General features: G+C 30.7%; 1 protein-coding gene across 1 annotated transcript in view; it reads left to right on the forward strand.

The window, feature by feature from the left end:
- The first annotated feature begins 523 nt into the window (after nt 1-523).
- Nucleotides 524-12,718, forward strand: part of LOC107448529 (uncharacterized) — a 54,824-nt gene continuing 42,629 nt past the window's right edge. The window contains exon 1 of the mRNA XM_043048852.2: nt 524-921. The gene's annotated coding sequence lies outside the window, so the exon portion shown is untranslated. The remainder of the gene's footprint in view (nt 922-12,718) is intronic.

Genomic DNA, 12,718 nt, shown 5'->3' on the forward strand with positions numbered 1-12,718 from the left:
ATCGTAGAATGTCCTATAATCATTATTCAAAGTACCATTATTAGGATTCAAAGTACCATAAATTTCCAGTACCATTTACCTTACATCATGTGTCGAGTCAAGTACTTGACATTATCTTTGCATCATAGTCCCTTGCTTATTTTCATGTCGTTTATCCTTTGCAAACACACATTGATTTTTCTGGTAATCTCTTGTAACCTCATGTTGTTTGGATCAATATTTTTGGAAATAATTGGAAAAAATAAAAGTTAGTATTATGGAAATTGTGTAAGGGTTATTGTTAAGATAAAAATCAGTTAATTTAATCAGTAATGCGGAAATGTTTTTATTTATTGATTTTGGATGATCTATATTTCTCATTAGGTTTAAAAGACGTAACGCAAATCACGAGAGTGGGATAAAAGCGCTGCGAGAGTAGTGTTTTGTTGTTCTAACTTCATAAAACCAAACGATATCCTACATAAAAACCAAAACGGAAGCTACGCCTATTATTACATTATGAAAAATTTTATGTTTNGGGGGAGAAGGGGGAAGGTGTTAGAACGATATAGGCCAAGAAAGGTAATAGCAATAGCAGCTCCAAACCGTATTTGGGAAGTAGGGCAATAGCTTTCTCTCTCGTTTGAGGGATGTCGTCTGCTGACTTTCTTCACTTTCGAAACAATTCAGCCCGAACCGGACGATACGGGAATAGAACTCTTTAAACACTAGAGAAAGAACGTTCTGCGAAGGAAAGTTTTGTTTATTTTAGGCGTGTTTGGATGTGCGTAGTAATCGAATTGAACAGAATTAAGGATTTCAACCAGTGTGTGAATTTTATCAATTTTAATTTTTCTCTTTCTTTTTGTGCCAATTGGATATATCTAAAGGATAAGGGAAGTTATGCGAGTAAGGATAACATACACCCATAATTTTTTTTAGGTAAGTAATGATTTAAATTTTTGATTATAGAGAAATGTTAGAATAATTTTATACGAATTAAAAATTTTTAATCGGAAAATATCAATTATGATTCGGGGAATTGTAAATTTTGAGATTAAATTATCAATGGTATCAATTATATATTTTTGAACAGTATATTTTAAATTTCGAATTAAAAAAATACGAGTGCAATAAAAGTTTTTGGAGCATAAACTTTATATTGATAAAAAATATTGATGCAAAATTGAATTCATTTTGATTGAAAAATATTGAATTCATATTGATTGAAAAATATTGTATTCATATTGATTGAAAAATATTAAATTCATATTGATTGAAAAATATTGAATTCACATTGATAAAAAACTGAAATTAGTTTTGCATCCGAAATGCACTATCAGCGATGAGTTTTTAAATTTTAAACATAATTTTTCACTGAGAATTTTTAAATAATATTTTTTTAAGTTTCAAAAAAAAGTACAAATATTACCAAAATTTATTGACGCGTAATTTTTTACTAATTTCGTAAAATTCAGTGATATTTTATGTGGTTAAAAATCTACTATCCAAGAAATATCAATGACGGATTTGTAGCTCATTCTACAATGTCACAGAAAATTCTTAAACAGTAATATTCACAGTGACAGTAATATATAATTACTTGAATACTCCTTTAATTTTTTATTAGAAATCGAGCGTTTTTTCAACGTAAATAAACTACCTCAAGTTTGAAAACATAAATTATAGATAGAAACCTTTTTACCTATAATTTTTGCTTAATAATAGTCCTGAATTGTGGAAGTCCCTTTCTTTCTTCCTGAAATATTAAGAAGAATTCAAACATCTTTCATGTTTTAAAAATGAAAAAAAAAAANAAAAAAAAAAAACAAAAAAAAAAAAAAAAAAAAAAAAAAAATGGCAGTTGCTCAGAAATTATGTCACAATTTTTTTCAAAATTTTCAATCTTCGCATCTTCTTTGTGACAAAGTGTCACACTTTACTATACCCAAACCCTTGTCTCATGTCACGCTAAATTACAAAAACGATATTCATACGACACAAACTCATTAATAGATCATATTTAAATTTCCTTTTGAAACTTTTAACTGTTTGTTTTAATGATATTTGTAAGCATAACAATAATAATGATTGTATGTTTTGATAAAAAAAATTAAAAACAATACAAAAAGGTTTTATCCGCCAATTTTAAATGTTTTTAATTTAATAAAATGTGTGATGTGATTTTTTCGTCACTCCCCACTTCACTCTTTTAAAAAATTGTCACCCTTTTCAAGGTGGCTAATTTTGTACGTTTTGCGGAGAAAAAATTTCTGGTGGTAGCATATTTTCCATGCCATAACTTGTGAATGATTGAAAAATTCATATAAAAGGTCAGTTTCTTCCACTTCTTTCGCCGTGAGGCTTTTAAAATGTTGGTTAAAGTAACCAAAATTCTGATTGTCTATACAAAATATTTTGCAAAAAGTGTAGTATCATTTTATTTACCTCCGCCACCCGATGTTCCAATACATAACGTACTTTGTAACAGTCACCATGGAAATGGTTGCCACAAACGGCTGAATAAAAATGCAAAAAGTGGTGGCAGATAAATTTCAAAGTTTTATTTAAAAGGATTAAAATTAGCAACTTTTACTAGCATATTTTATTTAGTTTACCGTGGAAAGTGGACACAAAGAACTTTTTTGATTTAAATATGAATAATTTGAAATATAAATCACAGAGTGATAATTGCGATTGAATAAAGAGATTATAAATAAACAAAATGAATTGAGTTTACCACTTTTTACATTTTTAGTCACCCGTGGCATCCTTGTATGGCTTTAAAGTTTCAATTAAGGCATCGTCGTCATTGGTTTGATGACTTTAGCAGCCCAGCAGAAGACCGATTTTTCTGTACTAGCCGTTAGAGAACTCTTTGAATTTTAACCGTCTACTACTGAGGCTATTTTCATCAGTACTGCGGTTGGTGCGTACAGGGAGGGATTCATATCTATCAGACATCGTTATGATTCAAACCTTGATCATCTCATCAGGAGACGAGTGGTCAGAATCATTTTATTTATTTATTTTTTAGCCGTTGTCAAACAGCCGACCCAATTTTTGGGGCTAACGATTATTAATCTTGAACTCCGTAGCCTTGTAATTTTGAATCCAATCCTGAAGGCAAGGGGATCAAGTATTGGGGGAAATTTGCTTTTATGGAAGACTTTTTGAAGGAACTAACCCGCATTTACGTTACATGGAAGGGAAAACCACGAAAACCTCCCACGGTTAGTCTGACGACGAGGGAACTCTAACCCATGATCCGTCTTGTATTGAGGGTATTTTACGTCATGTGTAGTCGATGCAAGCCGGATGCGGAATTAATATCTACCAGCCATCGCTGGTCGATATGAATTCACTAACGTTTTTTTTAAATAATTCTATTATAGTAGTGGGCTGCGCCCCTGCTCGCTAACGCTCGCCAACCCCCGAAAATTGCTACGCAATCTTATATGGTTTGCTTCGCAAGTCAAGCTCGCTTCTCTCGCTACTAACTTAGGTACATTGCAACTGCACAAAATTCTAAGAATTCAAAACAATGATTGAATTCCATATAAAAACTTTTTTTTTAAAAAAAATTACATCTTTTTAGTAAATACTAAGTCANAAAAAAAATTAATAGCAGTTGTTCAGAAATGATGTCACAATTTTTTTCAAAATTTTTAATCTTCGCTTCCCCTTTGTAACGAAGTGTCACACTTTGCTATACCCAAACCCTTGTCTCATGACACCCTAAATTATAAAAAACGATATTCATGCGACGCAAGCGCATATTAATAAATCATATTTAAATTTTCTTTTTTAAATTTAAATTTTAGTTATTTTGTTTTAATGACATTTGTAAGCATAACTATAATAATGATTGCATGTTTTAATAAAAAAAATAATAAAAACAATACAAAATTATTTAATCTGCCAATTTTAAATGTTTTTACTTTAATAAATATGTGTGGTGTCACATTTCTCGTCACTCCCTTTTTCACTCTTTTAAAAAATTGTCACCCTTTTCAAGGTGGCTAATTTTGTACGTTTTGCGGAGAAAAAATTTCTGGTGGTAGCATATTTTCCATGCCATAACTTGTGAATGATTGAAAAATTCATATAAAAGGTCACTTTCTTCCACTTTTTTCACCGAGAGGCTTTTGAAATGTTGGTTAAAGTAACCAAAATTCTGATTGTCTTTACAAAATATTTTGCAAAAAGTATAGTATCATTTTATTTACCTCTGCCACCCGATGTTCCCATATATAACGTACTTTGTAACAGTCACCATGGAAATGATTGCACACAAACGGCTGAATAAAAATGCAAAAAGTGGTGGCAGATAGATTTCTAAGTTTTATTTAAAGGGATTGAAATTAGCAACAATTACTAGCATATTTTATTTAGTTTACCGTGGAAAGTGGACGCTAAGAACTTTTTTGATTTAAATATGAATAATTTGAAATGTAAATCACAGAGTGATAGTTGCGATTGAATAAAGAGATTATAAATAAACAAAATGAATTGAGTTTTTACCACTTTTTACATTTTTAGTCAATCGTGGCATCCTTATATGGCTTTAAAGTTTCAATTAAGACATCGTAATTATTTTGACGACTTTTGCAGCGTAGTAGAAGACCGATTTTTCTGTACCAGCCGTTAGAGAACTCTCTGAATTTTAACCGTCTACTAATGAGGCTATTTTCATCAGTACTGCAGTTGGTGCGTACAGGGACACATTCATATCGATCAGACACCTTGATCATCTCATCGGGAGACGAGTGGTCAGAATCATTTTATTTATTTATTTTATAACCGTCGTCAAACAGTCGAACCAATTTTTGGGCACTAACGACTACTAATCTTCAACTCAGTAGCCTTGTCATTTTGAATTCAATCCTGAAGGTAAGGGGATCAAGTATTGGGGGAAATTTGCTTTTGTGGAAGACTTTTTGAAGGAACTAACCCGCATTTACGTTACTTGGAGGGGGAAACCACGAAAACCTCCCACGGTTAGTCTTACGTCGAGGGAACTGTAACCCATAATCCGTCTACCACTGAGGGTATTTTACGTCATGTGTAGTCGGTGCAAGCCGGATGCGGAATTCATATCTCCCAGCCATCGCTGGTCGATATGAATTCGCTAACGTTTTTTAAATAATTCTATTATACTAGTGGGCTGCGCCCCCTGCTCACTAACGCTCGCCAACCCCCGAAAATTGCTACGCAATCTTATATGGTTTGCTTCGCAAGTCAAGCTCGCTTCTCTCGCTACTAACTTAGGTACATTGCAACTGCACAAAATTCTAAGAATTCAAAACAATGATTGAATTCCATATAAAAACTTTTTTTTAAAAAAAAATTACATCTTTTTAGTAAATACTAAGTCACTAAAATAAATTTGAATTCAAATAAATGACATGTAATTCGTTAAACCTATTAGAAATGTGCTATAGTATAATTCGTAATATAAATCAAAAATCGTCAAATAAATTCGTAATATATAAATTCGCGAAAAAAAGCGCTTTCGACAAAATACTAAAATAGAGATATATCGACAAAGACTATTCACTTCTGACTACCTTAATAGTATGAGATTGCCGCAGCTGATGCTCTCTCGTTATTACAGTCTCCGTTTTTAAAAGCGCTATATGTTGAGTCACCTCAACTAGATTTGGCATGCGACATTTTTAGCGGCAATCATTGGTCGATTCGCCGTGTAATAGAAATAGTAACGTAAACAAAACAAAGCATACGTTGCCACCGGCTGAAAAGAAATACAGCCAAAAATTGGGAGCCGCGTAAGAGAATTATATATATTAGATATATCGTAAAAGATAGCGCACGTTGTCTGAAGTGTTTAACTTTTTAAAAGCTTTTATATTGCTTTGAAAGCATATTTTTATAATTTGAAAAGAAAAGAAAAGTCGCGGATATGATTACTTAAGTTCAATACAGCAGTGGTCTTTTCTTAACTTGCAACGGAGTACAGTTTATTTCTAATAAATAACAGCACAATCCACAGTAACATTTTAATCTATTTTATAACCGTCGTTAAATAGCCGACCGAATTTTCAGTTTACGACTTCCAATGTTCAAATCCGTAGTCTTGTATTTTTGAACCCAATGCAGAAGAGAAGTGAACTCCTGGATCAAGTATTGGGAGACATTTGCCTCCGTGGAGGACATTTCGATGGAACTAACCTGCATTTGCGTACATGGACAGGAAAACATCCCACGATTATTCTGATGGCAAGGGTACTCTAACCCATGAACCGTCTACCACTGAGGATATTTTAATTCAGTACTGAGGTCGGTGCGAGCCGGGTGCGGAATTCGTCCAATCCAGAAGCCATCGCTGGGATTTAAACCCGGTTCACCTTAATGAAATGCGAATGCTCTATTCCTTGAGCCACCACGGCTTATTTAAGCCCTATTATAGTTATTTACGTTTGTCCTGCTCTTCACTCATCATTTAATATTTTAAGCATAAGAAGAAGAAAAAAAATTTTCTACGCCTGCAACATTTTTGTATATAATGAAGGAAAATAAAACTGTTTCATTCATATTTAAAGTAAAAAGAAATTAAAGTAGCTTATCAATTCAGTTTGTCCCGTCATTAACCTCTTTAAAAAAAATAATAACTAAGAAATCGGTATACTAAACTGCACTATATTTCGCACGATATAGCAAAAATATTAACGTTTTAACAATGATGGCTTTAAAAACGACTTATTTGTGTGTTTGATAAAGCATAAAAAGAGGTTTCAAGTTCATAACAACATTGAAGATCAGGTATATTGAAGATCATCGAATCTTTTTATTCTGACCACAGGTCAAAATGCGTGTTTATAGAAATGGACTCGGGTCAAAATTCTTTCTTAAGAAATGACACAGTACTGACTAGTTTAGGACCTAGTTCAAAATGCATTTTTACAAAAATGAAAACTGCTCAAAATGCGTGCTTACTAAAATGTGTTTAAAATATGCTATTTCTGGTCTTAGTATTTTTATTATACGCCTGGTGGCTGAGCGGTAGCGCTTCGCTCTGTCGTGCAAGGTCCCTGGTTCGATCCTCGGGCCAGGCAAGATTGACTCAGCCTTTCATCCCTTCAGTGGGTCGATAAATGAGTACCAAGCATGCTTGGGAACTAAACACTGGGAGTTCTGCCTTCGGCTGACCACCTGACCGGTACAACTGCTCCTGCCCCCCAGAGCCCAAGGTCAAGAAAACTGAGATGGGCACAGTAGGCCTTGGCCCTCTATGGGCTGTCGCGCCACTGAGTTCAGTTTATTTTTATTATGATTTACCTCGATAACCATGCCTTCAGAGTTATTGAAAGTTTTCCTAAGCTTCAATGTATTTAAATTGGAAACATTTTTACTCAAAATTTGATAACTAATATTTTATATCTGAAATTTTTAAACGTATGCTGCTCATCAATACGCAGTTTTAATCAAATTTTTGACTTAATTTCATTTTCCTTTTATCTACTTTTTAAAAAAATGTAAACTATGTTTAAAACCTTGATTAGATATTTATCGATAGCTGAATACAACACGTTTTTCGAAATTAAATTATGTTTCAAAATTAACAATAAGATGTCCGAAGTTTTTGATCAATAAATGAGAAACAAACTACATTCAAAATCCCTAATCGATTGAGAGAAAAAGAGAATACAATATTTGAAGTTACTGAATTATAAGTAGTTATTTTTTAAATAGTCCCTCATTCTAAAAGAAATATTTTAAAATATTTTAGTTAAAATTACATGAAAGTTTTTGCATATTTCCCCTCATTCTAAAAGAAATATTTTAAAATATTTTAGTTAAAATTACATGAAATTTTTTACTTATTTTTCCTCATTCTAAAAGAAATATTTTAAAATATTTTAGTTAAAATTATATGAAACCTTTTGCTTATTTTCCTTCATTCTAAGAGAAATATTTTTAAAAATTTTAGAATTCTATATTTTAAAAAACTTAGAAATTAAATTACATGAAATTTTGCATGAATGTTTTCTAGACATAATATCTACGGAATAGACAATGGATTAGTGAATTAAATTATTATTTTTATGTTTTACAGCTAATTTTCGCCAATTTTTGGCATTTATTATCAAATAAGTTTCTAAATTTGCATTAAAATATATAGATATAAAAATATCTTGTTATTCAAAAACTTTAAATAGAATACGCCAAAGGTTAAATAAAAAAGTACCCTTTAAACAGAAAAATATCCTTATCCTATTAAAAAGAAATTGTTCTACATTATTTTTGTTACAAAATGTCTTTTCTCTAACAGTTTTTCTTCATATTTTTTGCATTAATTTTTTTCTTGCTTTTTAACGAGTCTATTCTACACTCAACTTACTCAAATAGTAAATCAGAAGAATGCAGAAAATACGACGAGTTATATTTTCCCTTTTTTTTTATTCATAGAAATTTTACTTTCTCTGATTTTAATCTTCTCCTTATCCTATTTAAAGGAAATTATTCAACATTATTTTCGTTACAAAATGTCTTTTCTCTAACAGTTTTTCTTCATATTTTTTGCATTAATTTTTTTCTTGCTTTTTAACGAGTCTATTCTACACTCAACTTACTCAAATAGTAAATCAGAAGAATGCAGAAAATACGACGAGTTATATTTTGCCTTTTTTTTTATTCATAGAAATTTTACTTTCTCTGATTTCAATCTTCTCCTTATCCTATTTAAAGAAAATTATTCAGCATTATTTTTGTTACAAAATGTCTTTTCTCTAACAGTTTTTCTTCATATTTTTTGCATTAATTTTTTTCTTGCTTTTTAACGAGTCTATTCTACACTCAACTTACTCAAATACTAAATCAGAAGAATGCAGAAAATACGACGAGTTATATTTTCCCTTTTTTTTTTTTTGTTCATAGAAATTTTACTTTCTCTGATTTTAATCTTCTCCTTATCCTATTTAAAAGAAATTGTTCTACATTATTTTTGTTACAAAATGTCTTTTCTCTAACAGTTTTTCTTCATATTTTTTGCATTAATTTTTTTCTTGCTTTTTAACGAGTCTATTCTACACTCAAATTATTCAATTAGTAAATCAGAAGAATGCAGAAAATACGAACGCAGTTATATTTGTCCCTTTCTTTTTATTCATAGAAAAAAAAATTTTCTCTGATTTTAATCTTCTTCGGGAAATAAATTTCTTATAATGCAAAAGGGTAAAACTGGCTCAAATGTGGATGTCATTAAGAAAACGCTTATTTATGCTTATGCTATCCAATTTGAGGCACCCCCCACGCATTTTTCTTGTTTATTACCTTCAGGCTTTGGTTTTACTGTAAGACAAGGTTGTTAAACCTCACAACTTCACACCTACGCGCATGTTAAGTGTAATATTCTCCGAAAACTCGGTAATATTTTTCGATTAATTTTATTCCTGACGTTTAATAAGATCCCTTTATTTGAAACCACGAGTTGAATGTTTTTTCTTTCTTCTTGACGTCTGATAGCGTTCGATGCTACGTTATAGCGTCGCAGAAAAATTTGACGCTTTCTGAAGAAAATTTGTCCTTACAATCGAAAACTAGTGAGGTTAACGGAAGTTACGGCAGTTGAGAAACATAGAAGAGAGCACCAAAATAAATAAATTTCTAAAAATGCACAAAGAAAAAACTGTTGAAAAGCTGAAAAAAAGCATGACTTTAACAATTGTATGAATTTGGTGAGCTGAACACGAACTCAATAAATATAGCTAAATATTTATTCTAATGGAATTTTATATTATTTAAAAAATGAATTCATTTACAAAGAATAATTTAAATTTGTTGAAAAAAAAGAATTGATTAGGTTTATTTAAGCCGTTATAAAAATTTTCTAAATTCCAATAATTACACTTATTTTATTATAATATAAAATTTCTTGATGTCTGATAACGTTCGATGCTACGTTATAGCGGCGCTGATAAATGTGACGTTTTTTGAAGAACATTTATCCCGACAATCGAAAACTAATGAGGTTAACGCAAAACGGCATCCGTTACGGCAGTTGGTAAACATAGAAGAGAGCATCAAAATAAATAAATTTCTAAGAAAGCACAAAGAAAAAACTATAGAAAAGTTGAAAAAAAGCATGACTTTAACAATTGTATGAATTTGGTGAGCTGAACACGTACTCAATAAATATAGCTAAATATTTATTCGAATAGAATTTTATATTATTTAAAAAATGAATTAGTTTACAAAGAATAATTTAAATTTGTTGAAAAAAAGAATTGATTAGGTTTATTTAAGCCGTTATAAAAAATTTCCAAATTCCAATAATTACACTTATTCTATTATAATATAAAATTTCTTGACGTCTGATAACGTTTGACGCTACGTAACAGCGTCGCTGAAAAATTTGACGTTTTTTGAAGAACATTTATCCCGACAATCGAGAACTAGTGAGGTTAACGCAAAACGGCATCCGTTACGGCAGTTGGTAAACATAGAAGAGAGCACCAAAATAAATAAATTTCTAAGAAAGCACAAAGAAAAAACTATAGAAAAGCTGAAAAAAAGCATGACTTTAACAATTGTATGAATTTGGTGAGCTGAACACGAACTCAATAAATATAGCTAAATATTTATTCGAATAGAATTTTATATTATTTAAAAAATGAATTCATTTACAAAGAATAATTTAAATTTGTTAAAAAAAAGAATTGATTAGGTTTATTTAAGCTGTTATAAAAATTTTCTAAATTCCAATAATTACACTTATTCTATTATAATATAAAATTTTTTGACGTCTGATAACGTTCGATGTTACGTTATAGCGTCGCTGATAAATGTGACGTTTTTTGAAGAACGTTTGTCCCGACAATCGAAAACTAGTGAGGTTAACGGTATTTGTTACGCGTTTGGTAAACGGAAAAGAGAGCACCAAAATAAATAAGCTTTTAAAAAGCACAAAGAAAAAACTGTAATAAAACAGTCGAAAAAAGAACTTTTTTAACAATTGTATGAATTTGGGGCTTTGAACCCGAATTTAATACAACTAAATATTTATTTGAATGGGATTGTAATTTTATTTGAAAAATGAATTAAATTTACAAAGAATAAGTTAAATTTATTGAAAAAAAAATTTATTAGGTTTATTTAGCGTTTATAAAAATTTTCTAAATTCCAATAATTACACTCATTATATTATGATATAATAATCATACACAAATCATAATTTTTAAATGCATTCTTTCATTCAAAATTGCATAAAATGAATTGTATTTATCATTAACATTAATATTTTCCCCTACAGACACATTATTGTAAAATGATGCATTATTTGTGATAAAACTATTTTAGGAAATTTACGATTGAAAAATATATAAACTAATAAAAGTTCCTTTCCACTAAATTGAAATTAATCCTTTTTTATTAATCAGTTTTAAATATATATCTAATTGCATTCAAATCAATACTTTTTTTCAACTTTTAATTCAATGCCCAGAATCAAATGGGTTGTTGAATTCATACAAATTGTTTAAATGGTGCTTTTTAGCTGATGCTTTTTTTCGCTGATTTTTTACATGGCTAATTTATTATACAGAGTTGTTTCAACTGTGCTTTTTAACAGCGCTTTCGCACCAGCTAGCGAGTTTGCGCTATATTTTTTAATTTTGTTAATACATCACCTCATGACGGGATATTTTAACGAGTTACATTAGTTTATAAAGTTCAAAATATTTTTTTACAAAAATGTGCGTTGTCATCTACACTATCTGGCCAAAAGTATTCGGACATCCGGGTTGTTATAGTGGTGGGAGCATAATGGTGTGGGGGGTCTTTCTCGTGGTTTGGCCTGGGTGCGTTCATAACAGAAAAGATAGCCTTACTAACTGTCGGAATTTCATTTCTATCATTCTAAGTAATCAGTCTGACAATCTTCACAGTTTAGGTTAGGTTGGGTACCTTTGAGAGAAAGGTCTTGAGAGGAATTTTTGGTGCAATTTTTAAAAAAAAAAAGTTTAAAAAAAATGGTGTGGCTTAAAAGAACAAACGTAGAGTTTTATCACTCATATAATGAACCTGACATTATTATCTTCATTGAACGACAAAGAACAAAATGGGCAGACCACGTTATCAGAATGGATGAAAACCGTTCCGCAAAAGGAGTTTTCAATGCCAGACCAGTTAGCAGGCCGAATTTGAGACGGATAGATGGCCTAGAAAAAGACCCTTTAGTCTTAAATTGAACAATTAATTAAAAACTGGAAAACGCTACCAGGAAAAAGGTTGGCCCAGAAAAAACTTTTGAAAAAGCCAAGGCCCACCCTGGGCTGTTGAGCCATTGATGATGATGATGTTCACAGGTTGCATTTGGTGTGTACATGAAAATAATGGTTATACATTTAGAAGTAACGAAATGGGTCAGAATATCAAAGCAAAATAGAATCCTCTTATTTCATTCATTTCGCATTGACGTTACATTTGTGCCACTCCTTTTTTTTCAGTAGGGGAGAGTGGGGTCAATTGTAACATTTTTTACTTAACTATTTTTAACTAACAAAAAATCCAATATATTATTAGTATTAATTGACAGACGAATAAAGTAGACTATCCTCTACTAGAAAATAAATATATACCTTATTTTAAATGTTATTATATTAGTTATTAACAATTTTTGACAGTCGTGCAGTTGTTACAATTGTCCCCACTTACGGGGTCAATTGTAACAGTTCATAAATTCAACTAAAACATAGTCAATTAGTATATATATTATCAT

Source organism: Parasteatoda tepidariorum, chromosome 9 (assembly GCF_043381705.1).
Source record: "Parasteatoda tepidariorum isolate YZ-2023 chromosome 9, CAS_Ptep_4.0, whole genome shotgun sequence".
In the NCBI taxonomy this organism is placed as follows: Eukaryota; Metazoa; Arthropoda; class Arachnida; order Araneae; family Theridiidae; genus Parasteatoda; species Parasteatoda tepidariorum.